At 37.0% G+C, this 21,207-nt stretch overlaps 1 protein-coding gene and 1 long non-coding RNA gene across 2 annotated transcripts in view; both read left to right on the forward strand.

Moving 5' to 3' along the window:
* The window catches only part of LOC125239476 (translational regulator orb2), a 119,672-nt gene that overhangs the window by 27,150 nt on the left and 71,315 nt on the right, over nucleotides 1–21,207 (forward strand). The window lies entirely within an intron of this gene.
* On the forward strand, nucleotides 11,002–16,036 carry LOC125239477. The gene is made up of 3 exons (XR_007178535.1): nucleotides 11,002–11,559; nucleotides 12,304–12,920; nucleotides 14,714–16,036. It is a non-coding gene; the product is annotated as an uncharacterized LOC125239477 (long non-coding RNA).

Here is a 21,207-nt window from a genome sequence, read left to right on the forward strand (position 1 = left end):
ATTCATAATGTGTAGTGGTGAGAAAAACACAGATTAACCCATTAATTGCCGAAGACGCGAATTCGCGTCACGATACGCAACTTTTTCACCCGTTTTTGAAGAATGAGCCTTTACAGCTTGGTAAAAACCGGCCAAGAGCGTGTCGGGCCACGCTCAGTGTAGGGTTCCGTAGTTTTCCGTATTTTTCTCAAAAACTACTAAACCTATCAAGTTCAAAATAATTTTCCTAGAAAGTCTTTATAAAGTTCTACTTTTGTGATTTTTTTCATATTTTTTAAACATATGGTTCAAAAGTTAGATGGGGGGGACGCACTTTTTTTTCCTTTAGGAGCGATTATTTCCGAAAATATTAATATTATCAAAAAACGATCTTAGTAAACCCTTATTCATTTTTAAATACCTATCCAACAATATATCACACGTTGGGGTTAAAATGAAAAAAAAATCAGCCCCCACTTTACATTTAGGGGGGGTACCCTAATAAAATATTTTTTTCCATTTTTTATTTTTGCACTTTGTTGGCGTGATTGATATACATATTGGTACCAAATTTCAGCTTTCTAGTGCTAACGGTTACTGAGATTATCCGCGGACGGATGGACGGACGGACGGACGGACAGACAGACATGGCGAAACTATAAGGGTTCCTAGTTGACTACGGAACCCTAAAAAGGGTAGAAAATAAGCTAGTTTCCTACTAGTCAAATCAGCTTCTTTTTAAGAACTGTCAAAACGATTTGATAAGATGGAATTACTATGAAATACTGAGGAGTGACGTCACGGTCAATAGGCTAGTTTCCTATACTTAAAATAAAATATTTTATGCAGTGCTCGAAATAAAGCACCACATAATTATTATAGAAGAAAAATATGGACAGTAGTTATGTTTAAACATAATTTCTATTTAATAAGTCAAAGATAAAGATATAAAGTAAATGAATTGACCGTGACGTCACTCCTCAGTACTTCATAGTAATTCCATATTAGCAAATCGTTTTGACAGTTCTTAAAAAGAAGCTGATTTGACTAGTAGGAAACTAGCCTATTCATGTACATACTTTATATCTTTCTCTTTGACTTATTAAATATAAATTATTTATTTATTTATTCAATGAAAATTTTACAACATTACAGCTGATACTTATTTATATATAGGCCAATGCGCTGTAAAAATGAAACAGTTAAGCTAATATTACAATTAAAATAAACAAAAAGTATAAGCACACACACACACACAAATAAAACAAAAACGAGAGCGAAGTTGTCTAAATCTATCATTAAACAAATCGCATTCTGGTGCAACGTTTAAATAGTTATTTGTTATACAAGGGGGCAAAGTTGTATTTTAACGCCGAGTGTGGAATTGAAAAACGAGCAAGTGAAAGGATTCTATATTGTTGGTTCGAGAATAGAATCCTGAAGTTGCGAGTTTTTTAACACACGAGAAGTAAAATACATTTGCACCCGAGTGTAACACAAAACTTTTCCCCTCACTACAGCGAGGAAACTACAACGCAAAAAATGCGTTTATCACTGCTTTCAGTAGTTCCACAGGTGGTAAATCATCTTTATTACTAGATTCACCAACTTTTATCAATTTTAAATCAGTTAATTTGACTTTATTCAAGGTCAAATTACTTTACCCACTAGTGGATAAAATGCGTTTTTACCCGCTGATATTAAAGGACAAAACACGTGTTTCCGAGCTAGTGAGGGGAAAAATTGATTTAAAAGAGCCCGTGAATAAAATAAAGGAGAGTGTTGGTGCGTCACCGTTCGGGCCACGTTCTCCGCAAGAAGAAGAAGAAGACGATGGTTGCGGCTACGTAGGTAGTTATCGGGGGAACGAATGGGCCACACGTTCTATTAACCAGGTCAGAGCAATCTGAATCTCCTCTTAAAATCTGACAAGTAAAGGACAACAAGTTTAGAAATACGTCTAATCTCTAGGGAGTTGAAACCTAACATACCAAGTAAGTATTTGGTGGGGTAGAGAAAAGGGAAATACCCATATGTTTTTTTATATAAAAACGAAGAAATGCTTGAACATAACCGCACTGTCCATATTTTTCTATGACTTTTTTTTTTTTTTTGTCCCCCCTATTTAGTACCTCCTTATTTAACTTTTAGCATCATTTTTATTTATTATAAGTTTATTTTTAAGTATTTAGTTCAATTAGTTTTGTATAGTTATTATTAAGTTTATATATTGTATATAATTTACAGTATTGATAAGATCTACAATAATATATATTTTTCTTCTGATTATGTGGTGCTTTATAATTTATTTTAAGTAGGTATAGGAAACTAGCGTATTATAGAGGGGCTCCGTCTCGTCTATGATGTAAACCGTTTTTCATGTGGCAACTATTGAGTCACTTTCTGTGTCACTTTTGTATGAGAAAAGTGTTGCTATGATAAAAAAAATTAAAAGCTGTACTCCGGTTGGAGTAGTGAAAAATATGTACTTAGGTATCTCTCGACTGTGACATTGATGGAGGAAATTCAAAATGGCCGCGACATAACTTTTAATTATCGCCGAGACTCGTTATTTTTTATGTTTATTTCATGCACACGTTTATTTTATAAATGTGTGGAATATCCACGTTGATGTAATTTTTAATTATTTGCTTTTAAAGCTGCGACCAAGTTAAGTTTGCATCTTGTTGACTGTTGTCGTGTTTTCCATACATATGGAATGAGCAACATTCGCAACGCAAATTTGGAAAGTTATTTTCCAAACGCTCTCTTTATTCTTCAAAAACAGATAGCAAAACTGAATTTTATCCACAAGAGTGCAAAGTAATTTCATACAAATTTTAACTTTATGTCTTAAACTGGCTGGTAGAATTTACCTATAAAATGATGATTTTTAATCATAAATATTGAATAAATTTATGGATTTGATTTAGGTATTTAGGTAATTATTCTTATTCTTTATTATTTAGGTACCTAGTTTGATGTTTTACAGTTAGTATTTTGTTCGTGTTGGTGTGGTGAAAAAAATTGTGTTTCACTCGGTGGCAAAGTTTGTTTAACTTCGTGCCTTGAAACCCTCGCAACGCTCAAGATTCCACTTTTTAAACCACTCACTACATTTGTTGTTCAACATTGGAATTTTCCGCTTGCTCGGGTATCAATATTGGCACGTGCGGTTAAACAACAACTTTGGCTTTTTGTAAAACAAATAACTATTTCGGTGCATTGCTACCTAAGTAGGCCTCGTTTTCTATGGAGTTTTGATAAGCGCACCAAGCGGGGCTTTTCGGAAACAACGTGACTGAACAATTTCGTTTATTTTCAAATGAAATTTACACCAGTGACTCTGTATATGAGTAATTCTTACATTACTCACAAATTCAGTAAAAAAATATGAACATGTTTCATATCCAGTTTCGGAGATAGCGGCACCAAAACAGACGCGCTGATAAGCTTGTTGACTCGACAGGTTGATAACGGTAACTGGGACATGTCTCCCTTCTAACACACATACAAACACACACACACTCACACACACCTGTAAAAATAGCCTATGTCACTCTCCATCCCTTCAACTATCTCCACTTAAAAAATTCACGTCAATTCGTCGCTCCGTTTTGCCGTGAAAGACGGACAAAAAAACAGACTCACACACTTTTCCATTTATAATATTACTAGCGACCCGCCCCGGCTTCGCACGGGTACTATACCTACATGTAAACCTTCCTCTGGAATCACTCTATCTATTAAAAAAAAAACCATCAAAATCCGTTGCGTAGTTTTAAAGATTTAAGCATACATAGGGACATAGGGACAGAGAAAGCGACTTTGTTTTATACTATGTATGTAGTGATAGTGATTTAGTATGGATTAGGTTCTGTCATACGATGCTATATTACGTTGTATATCTGCTAGTGTAGGAGAACCATAAAACGGCGCAAAGTAGATTATTAGAGTCAAAAAACGGGTTATCGGTCATTGAACCGATAAGCATGCAAATTACTGAAATGTTTCGGAAGTAGAGAACTAAGTATTCTCATGTAGAGTCATTCAACTTTAAGCTTAGGTATATCCAGTTTATAAGTAACTAGCTTTGGCCTGCGGCTTCGCTCGCGTTAGAAAGAGACAAAAAGTAGCCTATGTCACTTCTCCCTTCAACTATATCCACTTAAAAAATCACGTCAATTCGTCGCTCAGTTTTGCCGTGAAAGACGGACAAACGAACAGACACACACACACTTTCCCATTTATAATATTAGTATGGATATTTTGCATTATAGGACATTCTTACACAGATTGACTGAGGCCCACGGTAAGCTCAAGAAGGCTTGTGTTGTGGGTACTCAGACAACGATAATATACAAATACTAATACATAGAAAACATCCATGACTCAGGAACAAATATCTGTGCTCATCACACAAATAAATTCGCGAATTTCTGTTTGGCCCTATGGTTGACTGGTAGAGAATGCCTCAAGGCATTAAGTCCGCCATTTGTACTTTTTTTTTCCAATTGTGCAATAAAGTTTAAATAAATAAATAAATAAATAAATGCCCTTACCGGGATTCGAACCCGGGACCGCGGCTTAGTAGGCAGGGTCACTACCCGCTAGGCCAGACCGGTCGTCAATCGGTGCATTTCATCGTTTTCCACAGATTACCGAATGTGAGAGCGAGAAAAAAATACATGCGAGAGATACTCATAGTCAAACAAAAAAAACCGGCCAAGTGCGAGTCGAACTCGCCCACCGAGGGTTCCGTATCCGTACAAACTTTCAATAGTTAAAATAATCATGACGTTTCTCATGTAACTTTAAAAACTTGACTAGAAGTATAGGTAACATAGCGCCATCTCTCGGTGAATTCGCTAAACTAATGTGCGCGACCTTTATAGTATGTTGGTTTGTCAGCGATAATTCTTTATGATAATTATGATGTTAACCGATTTCGACAGTTTTTACTTTATTTGTAAGATATTTTTTATTGTATTAATTTGAAGTACGATGTAAATCCACAAGAGTGAATTTTCTTATTAAAAAAAATTCAATTTAATTAAAGTTTTTTTTTATTAAAAAAAAGTTTCCAAATTCGAACACTATTTTATTTTTCCTGGGGGGGGGGGCGTTATTTTTTAACATTTTCCCTAATAATTTTTTTTTCCACTAAGTACAAAAAAAATATAAAAAATAGTTTTGATATGTACAATTTGAGCTCTTTCTAACGGGGGGTGTGGTCTGTCTGTGGCATCGTAGCTCCCGAACGGATGAACCGATTTCGATTTAGTTTTTTTTATTTGAAAGCTGTGTTAGACGGGAGTGTTCTTAGCCATGTTTCATGAAAATCGGTCCACTAGGTCGCGGTCGGGGGTTTTTTTTTAATTTTAATTTTCTGGTTAGGTTATGTAAATATCAAAGGAGTGAGCCTTCTGTACTTGGACTATTATAGATTCTCAGGTTTAGTAAAGAATTCCATGTTATTGTCCAAGTATGTCTATATGCAGTGCGTGTGCTCATACACACACCGTTATCAGCTGTTATCTGGATCTCTTATCAGTTCGCTTATCAGTATCTGATGATCGCTCACGCCTAATCCGCATTCTTCTGGTCTCTTGGACCGCTTTACAAAGTATTTTATTAAACATAAACTCTTAATATTATGAGAAATCACCATTTACCCTATTATCCATACTAATATTATGGGAAAGTGTGTGTGTCTGTTTGTTTGTCCGTCTTTCACGGCAAAACGGAGCGACGAATTGACGTGATTTTTTAAGCGGAGATATTTGAAGGGATGGAGAGTGACATAGGCTACTTTTTGTCTCTTTCTAACGCGAGCGATGCTGCGGGCAAAAGCTAGTTTATTTATATTTAAAATATGGAGTCACGGTCACGTGACTCCTATCGTCTTACCAACAGATGGCGCTGCATCTAAAATTAAGAGTTACCTTGTGATCTCTTAGAGTTTGTTGACAGGGCAGGATTCTTCGCTATCTTATCATCAGTGACAGGTGTTTGACAGATCGCATGTTATCAATAACCCAGATAGAATCATGGGTGTTTGTTAGCCATCTTTTTTTACATTTTAAATGGTTGGATTTTGTCTAAAATAAGGTACAGCGGGGCAAATCTCGACTGGAGGCAAATATAACTGGTCCATTTTTTCCATGTTTCACAATGTTTGCATTATTAAATAGTGTCCACCGGTTATACATACATATATGGTAGTATGGAAAACATGGATTAGTTACACTAGCGTAAATTATCAGTACTGCTACTTGTCAATAGATGTCGCGACGAACGAAAAGTCTAATGCTCACCAATTTTTAGCTAACATTACAATAGTATAAATCAGTATTCTGTTTTCAATTCCTTCTGCTTGTAATATAAGTTGTAAACTGTTCTAATATTAATTTTTTGGCAGACGAGACACATTTGCCACCTAGTATCGAGTAGTGGTACTGATAATTCACGCTATTTGACGCGTGCTTGTCGCTAGATGTCACTTAACTATGCCTATACAAATAACCCGCATTTACTGATGTATGGAGTTACAACTCTTCCCTTACTTGGGCCATATTTTTCAAAGTTGTCCACCCCACTTTTTTTTGGATTTGGAAATTTTGATGTGGTTTCCACTCAGAATCGCGAGCTCTTTCAATTCTAATAGGAGAAAAAAAGTGTCCCAAGGTCTTTTTCCCATTCCGTTACCATTTTTTCATACATTTTGTATGGCGGTAACGGAATAGAAGGTTCGAAAAATGTATGGAAATCTTGGGACATTTTTTTTTCTCCTATCAGGAACGAAAGAGCTCGCGATTCTGAGTATTAATCGCGTAAAAAATACCCATGTGACAAAAAAAGTGGGGTGGACATGGACAACTTTGAAAAAAATGGCCCACTTATTCCTCTATGGATCTAAGAAAAGGAAAGCTTTAGGCCGCCTACTAGTTTTAAGGATGGCTGTTGCAGTTTCCTAGTTTAGCTCATGCCATACACGGTGACGCGAAATTTTGATAATATTAACCTTTAATTATATGACAATAGGAATCAAGTCACGCGTCTTTATAAATGACACGGTTTGCACGGGCGTAAGATCGTAAATTTGTACACAGTGGTATTAATAGATAACCTCGTTATTTGGGTGCTATTCTGTTTTTAGATATAACCATAAAAAAGCAGGAAACATTGTTTGGGTCATAGAGGAAAAAGTAAGGGAAGAGTTGTAACTCCATACATCAGTAAATGCAAGTTATTTGTAGTGACATCTAGCGTCATTCACGCGTCAACTAGCGTAAATTATCAGTACTGCTAATTGTCAATAGATGTCGCGACGCGACCAACAAAAAGTCTAATGCACATAAATTTTTAGCTAATATTACAATAGTATTAATCAGTACTCCGTTTTCAATTCTTTCTGCTTGTAATAGTTGTAATATAACTGTTTTAATATTACATTTTTGGCAGACGCAACACTGTTGGCACCTAGTGTCGAGCAGTGGTACTGATAATTTAAGATATTTGACGCGTGATTGACGATTGATTGACGCTAGATGTCACTAAAATAAATTTATGATGTATGGAAGTTACTAGTATTCCCTTACTTATTCCTCTATGTTTTAGGTAGAGGTAAAATGGTTTGGATAGTAAAAGAGGTGTCGCAGAAAGCAAACCGAGACTGGAACCTCTGGAGGCATGAGTTTTTGTTGGAGTGTAACGCTGGCCATCTATAATTTTTAATTTGAATTTTAGATGTCGTAGCTAGTGTTCTCTTTGCCTGTCACTTGACACTCTGGAGGCATGAGTTTTTGTTGGAGTGTAACGCTGGCCATCTATAGTTTTTAATTTGAATTTTAGATGTCGAAGCTAGTGTTCTCTTTGCCTGTCACTTGACACTCTGGAGGCATGAGTTTTTGTTGGAGTGTAACGCTGGCCATCTATAGTTTTTAATTTGAATTTTAGATGTCGTAGCTAGCTGTCACTTGACAACAAAATGTTTATCCTTCTACTCTGATAACAAATAAAAGTTTTCTCTGCCAAAAATGTGGCAGGTCGTGCCGCTCGCGAATCGGCCACCACAGTCATCAAACCCGTTGCCTAAACCAGGGGCGGCTCACTCCGCGACTGTATCGCCGCGCTACAAGTACATGCTGGCGGCCGCGAGTTCGCGGCCTAATCAGGGGTGGCGCGCGTTGTCACGGAACGCACGGTCGCACTTTCTATTGTTACTTTACGTCGCGAGTTTTCTTTAAGGTTCATATGCGATTTCCACATGTGGAGTGGCTAATAATGCATAGTTAAATAGACATAATGAATAAAATAGGACCATCTTACACAGATCTTATTGATTAAGTCCCACGGAAAAGTTCAATAAGGCTTGTGATGCTGAAGTCTTAAACAAAAATATATAAATACTGTATATATACCTAGAAAGTACCCAAGACTTGAATATATATTATAACATTTTATCTGAGAATTAATTCGTTTTAATCCATAGGCAACCCTATCATCCGACGCTGCGCACGTGCGGCTCGTTTCTTTGTTAGAATTTTGTAGGCATTTAAAAAGGCGGCATTTCGTGAACATCAAAGCAGTGGGCCTTCTGTACTTGTACTATTATATATTCTGTGCCTAAACAGCAATGCGTAAATCGTCTGCAATCTGCAATAGACGCAAAGGCCTGTGATGATGACACGACCGAAAATCGACACGAGTTACGAATTTCCTTTCCTCACGTGTATTGTATTTTTCAGTACAGATGGTGTTTTTATTACGCACTAGTGCGAGAAGTGGTTCATTATATGCCAGGTCGAAACTTCGGAGGGCCATATGTACTGAAAAACGTCGTACGATACACGTGCGAAAAGAAAATTCGTAACTCGTGTCGATTTAAAACACTCCCTTCGGTCGTGTTTTAATTTATCGCCACTCGTTTCGAACTTCCTTTTTTACGCACTTGTATCGTAATGTACTATTTCAGTCTGAAAGACTGGTGGTGCTTTTTTTACGCACTAGTGCGAGTAGTGGTTCATTTCTGTCAGGTCGAAACTTCGGAGGGCCATATGTACTGAAAAACGTCTTAAGATACACATGCAAAAAGGAAATTCGTAACTCGTGTCGATTTTCGATTGTGTTTTCATTTATCGCCACTCGTTTCGAACTTCCTCTTTTCCGCACTTGTATCGTAATGATTGGACGATTAATATGTCACCCTTTAGTAAAATCGCCTAACTTTATCAAATCTCGTACACTTAAAGTAAGTTTTCTATTTATAGACTAGACTCAAAAGGAAATACACTCAAATGGACACAGTTCGTTTAAAGCACATGTCAATTAACAACACATCCTTACTACAAACGACATCTGTTGGCGACTTTTTTTATGTTTATTTTTATCTTTAAATCTGCTTTCTAGCCTTGTGTAGAAAAAAAAATGTGTATCAAAAATATAATAAAAAGAGGAGACTAATAAAATGACAATCTGTGTTGAAAAAATCATTGCTCTATCTTCAAAAACCAGGGAGGAAACAGTCGAGAGCGTTTGTATGAAGAATTGACCCCTACCGTATCGTCTTAACGCCCGAGTTGGAAATTAAGTGTTTTTCTGCCATATTACAATTAAATACGTACTGAACAGTACCACCTGTGAGGAAAATTATGAGATATTATTTACCTTAACCACTCAATTGCTCTAAAATTGTCAATGGACTCTATTGTCAAGTAAAATTAATTGTTTTCATATAGGTACTTAAGGAAAAAAAATGTGTTCTAAAATAGAAAAATGCACGTTTTTCTTGCTAGGAGGGGGATAAAAAAGCATTTTTTCAGAATAGGTGATGTGAAAAATTGAAAATAACTGTATTGTTAGACACACGATATCTAACTATGATCAAAGATTAATTCAAATGAAATATCCAAAACAACACGTCAAACATAAACTAGAAATTGCCTGCAGAGTTAATCTTGTACTTTATTAGTTATTTTAACTAGAAACAGTACAACTCTCCCTACGGGTGTCGTCCCACTAATTCATATATGCATAAGTAATGGCGTAATGACAACTCATGAACTCATACAGCTAGAGGTAGCATAGAGGCATTTTCGAGAGAACAATCACAAAAAAATATTTTCCCCTCACTAGCTCGGAAACACGTGTTTTGTCCTTTAATATCAGCGGGTAAAAACGCATTTTATCCACTAGTGGATTAAGTAATTTGACCTTAAATAGAGGCAAATGTTCTGCTTTAAAATTGATAAAAGTGGGTTAATCTAGTGATGAAGATGTTTTACCACCTGTGGAACTACTGGAAGCAGTGATAAAGGCGTTTTTTGCGTTGTACTTTCCTCGCTATAGTGAGGGGAAAAATTTTGTATTACACACGAGTGCAAATGTATTTTACTTCTCGTGTGTTGAAAAACTCGCAAGCTCAGGATTCTATTCTCGAACCACTCGCTTTGCTCGTGGTTCAACTAAAGAATCCTTTCGCTTGCTCGTTTTTCAATTCCACACTCGGCGTTAAAATACAACTTTGCACTCTTGTATAACAAATAACTATTTTCTAATGTAGGTAAATTTTAGAATCACGAGCCCTTTCGATCTAGTACAAAAAAACAAGAGACAAAAAAGTGGTCCGAAAATTTTCTATTATTTTGCGTATTTCCCGCTTTGTAACCGCTGTGCAAAGTGTTTGAAAAATGGTAACGAAATGGAAAAATTTAATTTAGTCTAGTAGGATCGAAAGGGCTCATGATTTATTTATATTTATTTATTTAATCTTTATTGCACAAAAGAAAATCTTGCAGTACAAAAGGCGGACTTAATTCTGAGTAGGTAATGATTCTGAGTAGGAAAAGCATTAAATTTACCTATTTACGAAAAAAAAGTTTTTGAATCTTTTTTCGTGAAAATGCCCATAGGGCTTAGCTCACGTCTATTCTGTAGGTATGTATACCTACTGAAAAAATATATGGTGAAAAAGGGCCAGTCATATATATTTAAAATAGTAGGTACATATTATTATTACGCTGCACAAATTCCTTCAATGATATATATTAACTTGTAGTACGCCGTAGTACATACAGCCCCTAGCCATGATATTTAGAGTAAATATTAAAATTTTTGAACGAAAATTCAAAAAACGTTGCGTCACATTTCCGAACGGCGCGTCTCCGTCACGCCGTTCGGCGCTACCAACTTCATTGTCGTTTTCATGCAGCCGACGGCCATTACGCGTCATCTAATTTTAAAGTGTTTTCTGCGTATAAAAGTGGAAAAAATGCGAATTATAATGTATCGAAGAAAATTAGACAGTGTGGAAAGTAATCTGTTTGATAAATTAGGCGAGAAAATAAGAAGAGTAGGAGAGGAAGATAGAAGAAAGCCGATCAACGCGGGCGTCCCTCGCCGCCATGATCGCGGGCATTGCGGACTTTATTGTTTGCGTTATCTTACAAGATCCAAACCGCGCCCTAGGTTTGCCTTATATTCGAGATCACCATCTCTGCCTGCGGCGTCGAGAAGTAGTAACAGGTCTCCATTGGTTGTCATTGAGATTCTGACGACCTCCATAATGAAGCACAAATGGTAAGAAAAGAATTTACAATTTCAAACTTCTAATATATTTTTGTGAGGTGACAGTGGTGTGTGCTTTGTTAAACGCATTCTGACCGCTAGTGAGATGTTGGTGTTGTATGTTTTTGAAGGTCATGCACATGAATTTTACACCTTGCACTGCCAATACTGCCATGGAACAACAATTATGCTGTGCAAAATTGGAATACTAGACTAGGTATCTCCGTTTGCTTACTGCATTTGGCGCTGTGTTTGAAGTTTGTGCTGAGCAGGATTGGAATACTATACTAGGTATCTCTGTCTGCTAACTGTATTTGGCACTGTATGAAGTTTGTGCTGAGCAAGATTGGAATACTATACTAGGTATCTCTGCTTGCTAACTGCATCTGGCACTATGTGTGAAGGTTGTGCTGAGCAAAATTGGAATACTAGACTAGGTATCTCCGCTTGCTAACTGCATTTGGCAATCTTGGCGTACTATACTAGGTGCGTTCGCTGCCAGCAGTCTTAGGCATTGTGGTGTTGTCATACTAGACACATTCCTTGCCGACAGCACTGAGTTTTTTACTCAAACCTACTGCTACTTGCTGTGGATGTCCAAACTTCTTGTTGGATTATGTTGGATATATCTACTGGGTTTTGTGGCGTGCTCGGCTAGGCACAGCTCTTTATCCTAGAGTTAATCAAAAGTGGTATGCCAACCTAGGCTGTCTTATTGCTTTGTAAGTACACTAAAATGCTATTCCTATTTTTCAGCAATTGAAGATCTAAGCGATGAAGTCTTAACCTCTCGGTGAGGCACTTGAGCAGGTTGTTTTTTGGCAAAAACCTTTTTTCCAGCTTACAAAGAGATAAATAAAGAAAAGAAAGGACAAGTCAACTAAGAAACATCCTGCTCCAGAAGTTACAAAGTATAAAGCCATAGAACAGAAATAATCTGAAGTCTCAAGCGCATTATTTGCCACTGGCTTGGCCCTCATAACATTTGCTGAGTGAATTGGTCATCTTTTGTGAGACGCAGGGAGTTACAACTTAAAAGGATGTTTATAACGTTGGGTCTTTACAATAAAATTGTATGTGGGACCTTAAAATATTGTGATGTTGACTAGTGTTTTTAGAGAAAACATAGCTAAAAAGTTTTTAAATGCCATTGAATAATCTAGGGAAGATCTGAAGAGACCTAAGAAGATATAACCTAGTAGAAGATACAAATTCAAGGGCCCAACCAATAACACAGAGACATACCCAGAGCCCAAGGTCAGAAGCTGTACCACAGGAAACCATAACAACACCACCTCTTCTGCCAAGCCATATCATCAGCGGAGGTGTCGCACTCAGCAATATTACTATTACAATAGCTGTTAAATGATCAGGTTGGTATAAGTTACTGCGATCAAATTAAATATTTTTTGGCGCACTGGCAGAATATGACCAATGACCCAAGGGTCTGGTCTTGGCCATCTGGGAACAAAATCTCATTTTTATTTATGACATTACAATCAGTTATTCCTAAATTGATATCTTTCTCTGATTTTGACAGTGTGGTGTTTACTAAACACTTATGTCTGAACTGTTAATAAAAGGTATTGTAAAACATTTACCTTGTGAGTTGTAATTCTTTTGGAAAGTAATATGTGTCTAAAATATTGTTGTGGCAGAATCATACGGAGATTAGTGATTTATTTTGACTTTTTAAAGAATCTAAAAAATTAATTGAATTTATTAATTTACATGTCAGGACTCAGGAGGAAACTAATGGCACAAAAATTGCTTCATGAGCACTTTAGATTTTCAAGATGCCCTATTTTTTGACATATATATATATATATATATATACATATACACCATAAATATAGGAAATACCTGTTTCTTGTCCAATACTGAAATATTTCAGTTTCAAGTTTTACCCTTAGAATTAAATGTTTCCTTATATGTACAGTGACTACTCAGACCTGTCATGAAACATATAAGATCTAAAAGGTTGCATAATGAGCAACTATCTAGGAAGTTCTCACGACGAATGTTTAAATAGTACACTAAGTTACATTTGATATCATTTCCTATCTGGAATTGAAGGAAGAAAAAACTGCTTAAAACAAAGATATGCTGTCTAATATCTAGGTTTCATATTAGACTCTAAGAAATTGCATATTTCTTTACCAGATAAGAATAAATCTAAAGTTAAATAAGAAATAAATTTATTTATAAACTTGTCAAATTGTTATATTAGGGATGTTGCCCGTTTAACTGGCTTGCTTGTCTCTATTTGTCCTGCCACTGAATATGGCTACATGTATACAAAATAACTAGAGACAAAAATATACATATTTAAGAAAAAATAATGACAATTATGATTTCATTATGTTTATATGCTTAGTGTAAAAAATGAATTAAAATGGTGGCAAGAACTATAAATGAGGCTAAATGCAAAATTTAGTGTAATAAATCTTATAGAGAAATTTATAGTGATAATTCATTGACAGGTTGAGGCGGCTCCTGTGGTAGGGAGACAGCTGCCGGGTTATGGAATGATGTTGAGAGAGAACATCACATAAATTATCTAGAGCTTATAGCGCATTTCTTATCTTTAAAGACATTTTGTTCTGATCTGATCCTATCTGACTGTGAGATTCTTTTAAGAATAGATAATTCAACAGTTATCTCATATATATTTATCGCCCGGGGGACATGTTACCTGCACCTTAATTCAATTGCTAGGCAAAATTTGGCAGTGGAGTGAATGTGAAGATAGACATATTACGAATACCACAATATTTGCCTCATATGTTAAATCCGAACGTAATGTGATAGCCGATAGGGAATCTAAAAAGGCTCATTCGGAATTTGAATGTGAATTAAATGATGAATGTTTAGAGGGTGTCCTGCAGTGTTTTAGAAATCTGGATATAGACTTATCTGTTAGTCGCGCAAATGCTAAATGCATTCACTTTTTCATGGACACCCTATTTTTTCTACGATATTTCCCCCATTCACACTAATACCTAAAGTAAATGATTTTTCTAAAACATATATGTATATCTATGTATTCTACAAAAATCAAGAGGTATTGTTATTGTACCAAGTGGCAAGCTCAATTTTATAAAACTTGTCAAGTCAAATGCAAAGAATTGGGCCCCAGCTCTCATTTATATATATGTTATTCCAGCAACCAGCAGTTTCAGCGACGTGTTATCCTGTTTGCCGCGGGGCTCTCCGGGCAGCGCTGGCGCTGAAGGGGGCGGCGGTGACGTCATGCTGCAGTCCCTCGCGCCCAACACCGTCAAGCAGTATCACACGTACTTGACACGCTGGTATTAATATACCAGCATATTACATATTAAATATTATGTAATATGTTTTGTGGAAAATAATATTAATTGTTTTAAGACATCTATTCCACAAATACTAGGTTTTAACAAATTGTGTAACGAGGTTGCTAGCTAGCTGGGTATGAAAGTGTCAATTGTTGCACATCTGCTTTGGTGCTTTTATTGAGAGAAAAGATCTCATCAGATGATAACGTGATACGCTTTATGAAGGTGCGTTTTTTCGTATATACCCACCATAACCTAAATATCGAGACGTAATTGGTTTTAAACAATTTGTCAACGTTGTCAACAAGTGTGTGAAATATCCGAGTAAAAAATTAGTCACCCTATTAGCAATTGTCACAGCACACGGAGTGCAAAATCTGTACTTGATAAAGTTATGTAATACTATTTACCATTATCCTGAAAAGATCCTTATAAAAATTTCAGACTTTATTAAAACTTCTAAAGTAGGTAGCTGTACGGATCAACGAGTGCATAACAACATAGTTATATGTGGTGGGTGTGAACGACTATTTATTGCCTATGAGAAACCACTTAGATTAGTAGGTGGATTAAGTAAATAAGATAGTGGTATTGACACCTCCATTTTCACCTCCCATTTGACCCACCATGCGTCGGTGTTAGCCGCAAATCGATTAGGAGTCAATATTGATGTAACCAGAAAAACATCAGGCCTGATACTTCTAAAGTTATCGATAAATTTTATAATAGGCCCTTAGTGTCTACAATTGATTTTGATAGAGCATCGATGATCGATGTCTAGTTAGTTAGGAAACAAGTGTTTCCGTCAATTAACAATGAATGTAAAATTGTAAGCAGTAATATATTACGAAGACTTGTTTATATGTACCTATAGTTGTTGAGTTGTTAATTCTTAAAAACAAAGATAGTATGTATCATTGCTGATTGTGATAGTTATAAAACATAAGTATTATAAGATGGTACTAGATGAATATTAATAAGGAAGGATTTCCTTTTGGTTTAAATACATTTATTAATGTTTGGTAAATGATGATATCACTAGAAATTTGAAATTTAAGTGATTAAGGATTATCACGTGTTAAAAATTCACATAATCTTGACATAAAACATAATTTTGCTAGGCTAACATTGTATACCTAATACAAAGCCAGAAATAAACTTTGTATATCTCTAAACATCTACAAGTTAATATATATCATTGAAGGAATTTGTGCAGCGTAATAATAATTGGAAATTAAACGAACTTACCTGTAAGTGAAGTTCTATTTCAATTATATTAGCTGCACAAATTCCGAAATGATAACCCTCCCGCCCAGGACCCGCGTTGTCCTAGACAACCAGGGATCCCGGAGCTATCCCTGACAAAGTTTAGGATAAGGCTGGCTTTGCTGAGTTGTTAGCCAAATTATTTTATATCAGTTGGCATATTCACTGCCAGCGCGAGTTACGCGTTACAAGATAAGCATATACTTATGTAGCTATTATGTAGCATATTTTTTCCCGCTCTGTAATCTTGCGATTGAGGATCGCCTAGCGGGTCGCTGGCAGTGAAGTTATATGTCCTGGTATATCACTCTAAACTAAATGAAGTTGGTAGCGCCGAACGGCGTGACGGAGACGCGCCGTTCGGAAATGTGACGCAACGTTTTTTGAATTTTCGTTCAAAAATTTTAATATTTACTCTAAATATCATGGCTAGGGGCTGTATGTACTACGGCGTACTACAAGTTAATATATATCATTTCGGAATTTGTGCAGCTAATATAATTGAAATAGAACTTCACTTACAGGTAAGTTCGTTTAATTTCCAATCCCGGCCGCCAGAACAAAAGAGAGCCCGCGATAACGCCGCAGGCAAATGGATAGTGATAAAGAATACCCGTAATAGTGCAATATGTTACTAGTAACGAATTAAATCAAGTGCGTGTGGTTTTCGTCTCCATCATCATCCTGCGCTAGCGCGGCGGCGCCGCGGCGCCTTCGATCCAACGCCGATGCGCAGTGACTGCGGTCAGCTCCGCCTCTACAATGGCCAAATTGGTGAGCTCGTTCCATCTGTGTTACAGGCATCAACATCCTAGGTGCACTAAAACCAGTGTCCCAGGGCCCATGCCTAATAACTCTATATAGGTATACCTAGTATTTAAGCGATTGATTAGGATGTATTACGCGTGACGCGTGATCCTGTAACGACGCTTTTCCTGTTCGCTTCATTTTTATATCTAGCCAGAGTTGGTTCTTAGTACGACAATTCAAATCATTAGTTCTAGTAGTGAGACTTTAATTTAGCCAGCTTTAATCTACAGCCTACATACAGCAACCTGAGAGACAGCGTAGGCTTTTAGCACGTATAAGTTGAAGTAGGTAACGAGGCTGATTAAATACATAATTTATTTCAATTATATACCTCATCATCATCATTTTAGGACATAATAGGTAGCTGAACTGTAGGTAGGTTCGTAAATGTAACCCAGTGAGCTGCCATCTCAATGGGTTGCTAAGTGCGTTATCATGTATACGTATATTATGTTCAACTCGAAGTCCTGCAACCACATTTAGGTGAACAGTGGGACCTTTAATTGGCCTAATTAGCAATACGTTACCTAATGGAACAATAAGTTATCTAATGAAATAAAGTCAATACAGAAAAATAATATCTTCGCCAACAAACTCAAATCCGTGTTATTAGAAAAAGAATTCAGGCAGGACGATCTACATCGAAATTAAATACAATTTCTAAACTTAGAATGTTACAATGTAATAATGTGTGTAGCCAGTGTAGTTATAGCAAATTTAGGAACAAACTAGATATCATTTGGTATATAATTAATGTATAATAAATAGCCAATATTGCCATGGCCTACCGGGGTGCCATGCGACCTCCTTCATATTGTGGCACCTGTAATGTAATACCATGGTTTGCAGTAAATGATATTGATTGATTGATTAACGACAGAGGAAGTAAAAGCTAAGGGCCGTTCTATGTTTCCTTGTTTGCTTATATTTTGCATGGTCGGCATTGATTCAATGGATAAATAAATTACTTATGGTCCAGGTAGACCAGGCCCTCGCTAGGTTGCCTTGTAATCGCCATAATCCTGTTTTTTTGTGAACAGAGAACAAATCTAGTTTTTCTTATTATCCCTAGCCATATCACTTAATTATGCCTATGGAATACACAGGGCGTGCCTGGGACCATTAGCCCTTAGGTTACTCTTCGCGCACAGATCAGACAAGGTGTTAATAGAAACTTCGTCCGAACGACCTTACAACAACGGACATACGACAAATATCTATAAGTTTGAACCTATGTATGTATGTTAACTTAGCGACGACACAAGCCCTATACCATTACTTATGAATTGCATACTATGTTCATCAAATATGAGCTAGTAATTGTCTCGATTTGTTGTACAGTTATGATTAATTGGTTTGTGTTTAGCCCGGGTTATCTTTGGCAAAGAAATGTGGCAATCAATATAAAGGAAATAAAATTGAACACCAGTTAATGACATCTGCCGACCAAACGTTGACGCCACGCTGTTGCGGCAATATTTATGGATACATTTTTGTTTATAAAAACTTAGCGACATTCCAAAGATGAATACAATTAAAAGCGTATTGTGAACTTGTCCCGTCGACCAATAACAACACATTTCCTGGTACAATAACTGCCGACCATAAAACAAAAACCAAATGTTTTGTAAAAAAATACTCGCCACAACATCTGGCAAACAAGGGGCCTGGCAATGTATCAAATACAACTCTACGAATTTGGACCCTTCGTTGGCTTGTCTGCGCTATTGTCCCTTGTCTACAAAATTCTTGCTTCGCTGAAATCGGGTTACCGATCACCACGCGTCCATCAAACAAGTACACGCCACGCCAGAAAGATGCAACTGTAGACCTGCGACGTTTGACTTTTACCTTTTACCATGGCGCAGAAGAAGAATGCAACACCTACACAATAATATGGTAGACACCTAGAATACCTCAACATAAAAACGCACTTTGAAATTATTTTTAGAGTATTATGACATGAATTGCAACTTGCAACCGTGTGAAGCGAGAGTCATCAAGATTTACACATAAATTGAAGTTACACGATTAGCTGCCGAAACAAGAAAAGAATATTTGTCTTTGGCATGTTAACCACCAAAGCAGACTTATGACTGACAATGAAACTGTCTGATCCAATTTATAAGTATTTACTATTAAAGTGGTAGTGTTCTATATAAAAAAAGTGATAACCACGTTCTACGTTGTTCCTTTCTTCTTCTAAAAGTGTCAGTGTTGTGCTAAGTGCAGTACTGAAATTCAGTTGAAACGTAAGAAATAAGTGCAATGAACCTTAACCTTATATAATTACGGTGTTGAGTGCTATGGTGACTATTGATACCTACTGTTTAATGTGCAGTGCTGGATGTTTGAAGTACAAATATTTTGTTTTTTTTATTGTGTTTGTTTTGTCTATTATATATAAGTGTCTAAAGTAAATACATACACTTAGTACGAAGTGACAAGAGATTTTCCTCCATTGAACTTTTCTCTATTACCTACTTCCAAATTCTCAATTAATCAACATGCAGCGCACCCTCTTTGGAATAAAATAACTACTGTGGGAAGTACTTCAGGATATCATAGACAAGGATCACCGACGATATGGATAACCTATCTAACATGCGCCGAAGACACGCGCAAGCGAGTTCGACGATGTCGCGTAAGAGCGCGGAAAAGGCACAAGACAGCTTGATGTCGCACCCTCATAGTTAAGGACCTCACAAGGACTGCATAGTGACATTAAAGACACTAAGAAAATCCTCATCTTAAAATACTCCATGAAGACAAGTCAATCGAAAAGTTGATATGATGATATCTGATGACGATGGCTACAAACCTAGCGATGACAAAATTTCTAGTGAAACGAAAAGTACTTACATATTATGATATCTGATGATGATGGCTACGAACCTAGCGATAGCAAAATTGGTAGCGATTGATCGTTTCACGTGAAAATTAAAACTGGCTATACTTATTATACTACTATTTAAAGAAATGAACGCAACTCAATCGCAGTCACTATCCTTTCGTACATATTTACACAAGTATTTATCTATCTTCCTTCACACTAGGCACGATGCTGGTATTCGGTCTGGTTCTTCTACTCCCGTCACTCCCATTCCCATTGACTGCACAAGCCCTACACTCCCCACCCGTAACATTGGCTCATCGGTGTCTCGGGCAGGAGGGTCCGCTGCCCATGCAGGGGCGGCAGAAGACGGTAGGAGAGCTCGAGCAAGCCCGGATGCTCGTCCTGGTTTGACACAGGCTCGTCTGGACGGAGGTTGTTAGCGTCCTGCATCATACGCCTCTGATCGACTACCTGGGTCATGCGTGCGCGTGCATCCGAGCAGGCTCGATGCACCCCCCTGTCCCTTCCTCCCTTTCGTGGCCGTCGCCTCCGAGTCCTTGCTGCAGAACTGCTGGCTGGTGTAGTCACTTAACGGTAACGGTAGAGATGGTTGAATTGATGGAGAGTGACATAGGCTACTTTTTGTCTCTTTCTTAAGGCACTGGTCCCATCGCGAGCTAGTTAGCTATGAGCTATCGGCTATAAAAACGAACAAAAGATAAGCACTCCCGTGCGAATAAAAGAGACACGGCGATTTTGATAGCTCACCGCTGGGCGAGTAACTATAAACATCGCCGTGTCTCTTTTATTTACACGGGAGTGATTATCCTTTGTTCGTTTTTATAGCCGATAGCTTACAGCTTACTAGCTCGCGGTGGGACCAGTGCCTAACCCCCCGCTTCCCTAAAAAATGGAGGGTGGAAGTTTGTATGGACCATTCCGCAATTTTCCAATTTAGCGCGAGTGAAGCCGCGGGCAAGAAAGCTAGTATAAAATAACAGAACAGAATCAAGCCCGACCGAAACTGAGGAAGTAAGGAATTAATTTTGAGTAAGTGGAAAGGGAATATTATAACAAGGAAGGCATTTTCGCTAATGAAAATAAAACAATTTAATATTTCTAAAAGCTTCCGGATGCTAAAATACTGCACTATCATCAAAATTAGGCACGCCTTATGCTGATGAGGCAAATTAAGTTTAACATTTATCTATGCTATTATTACATTTTACTTTTAGTTTTATTTATCTACTTTTATAATTTAACTAGGTTTTGCACGCAGCTTCGCTCGCGTCAGAAAGAGACAAAAAGTAGCCTATGTCACTCTCCATACCTTCAACCATCTCCATTTAAAAATCACGTCAATTCGTCGCTCCGTTTTGCCGTGAAAGACGGACAAACAAACAGACACACACACTTTTTCATTTATAATATTAT

The sequence above is a fragment of the Leguminivora glycinivorella genome, chromosome 25 (assembly GCF_023078275.1).
Source record: "Leguminivora glycinivorella isolate SPB_JAAS2020 chromosome 25, LegGlyc_1.1, whole genome shotgun sequence".
NCBI lineage: Eukaryota > Metazoa > Arthropoda > Insecta > Lepidoptera > Tortricidae > Leguminivora > Leguminivora glycinivorella.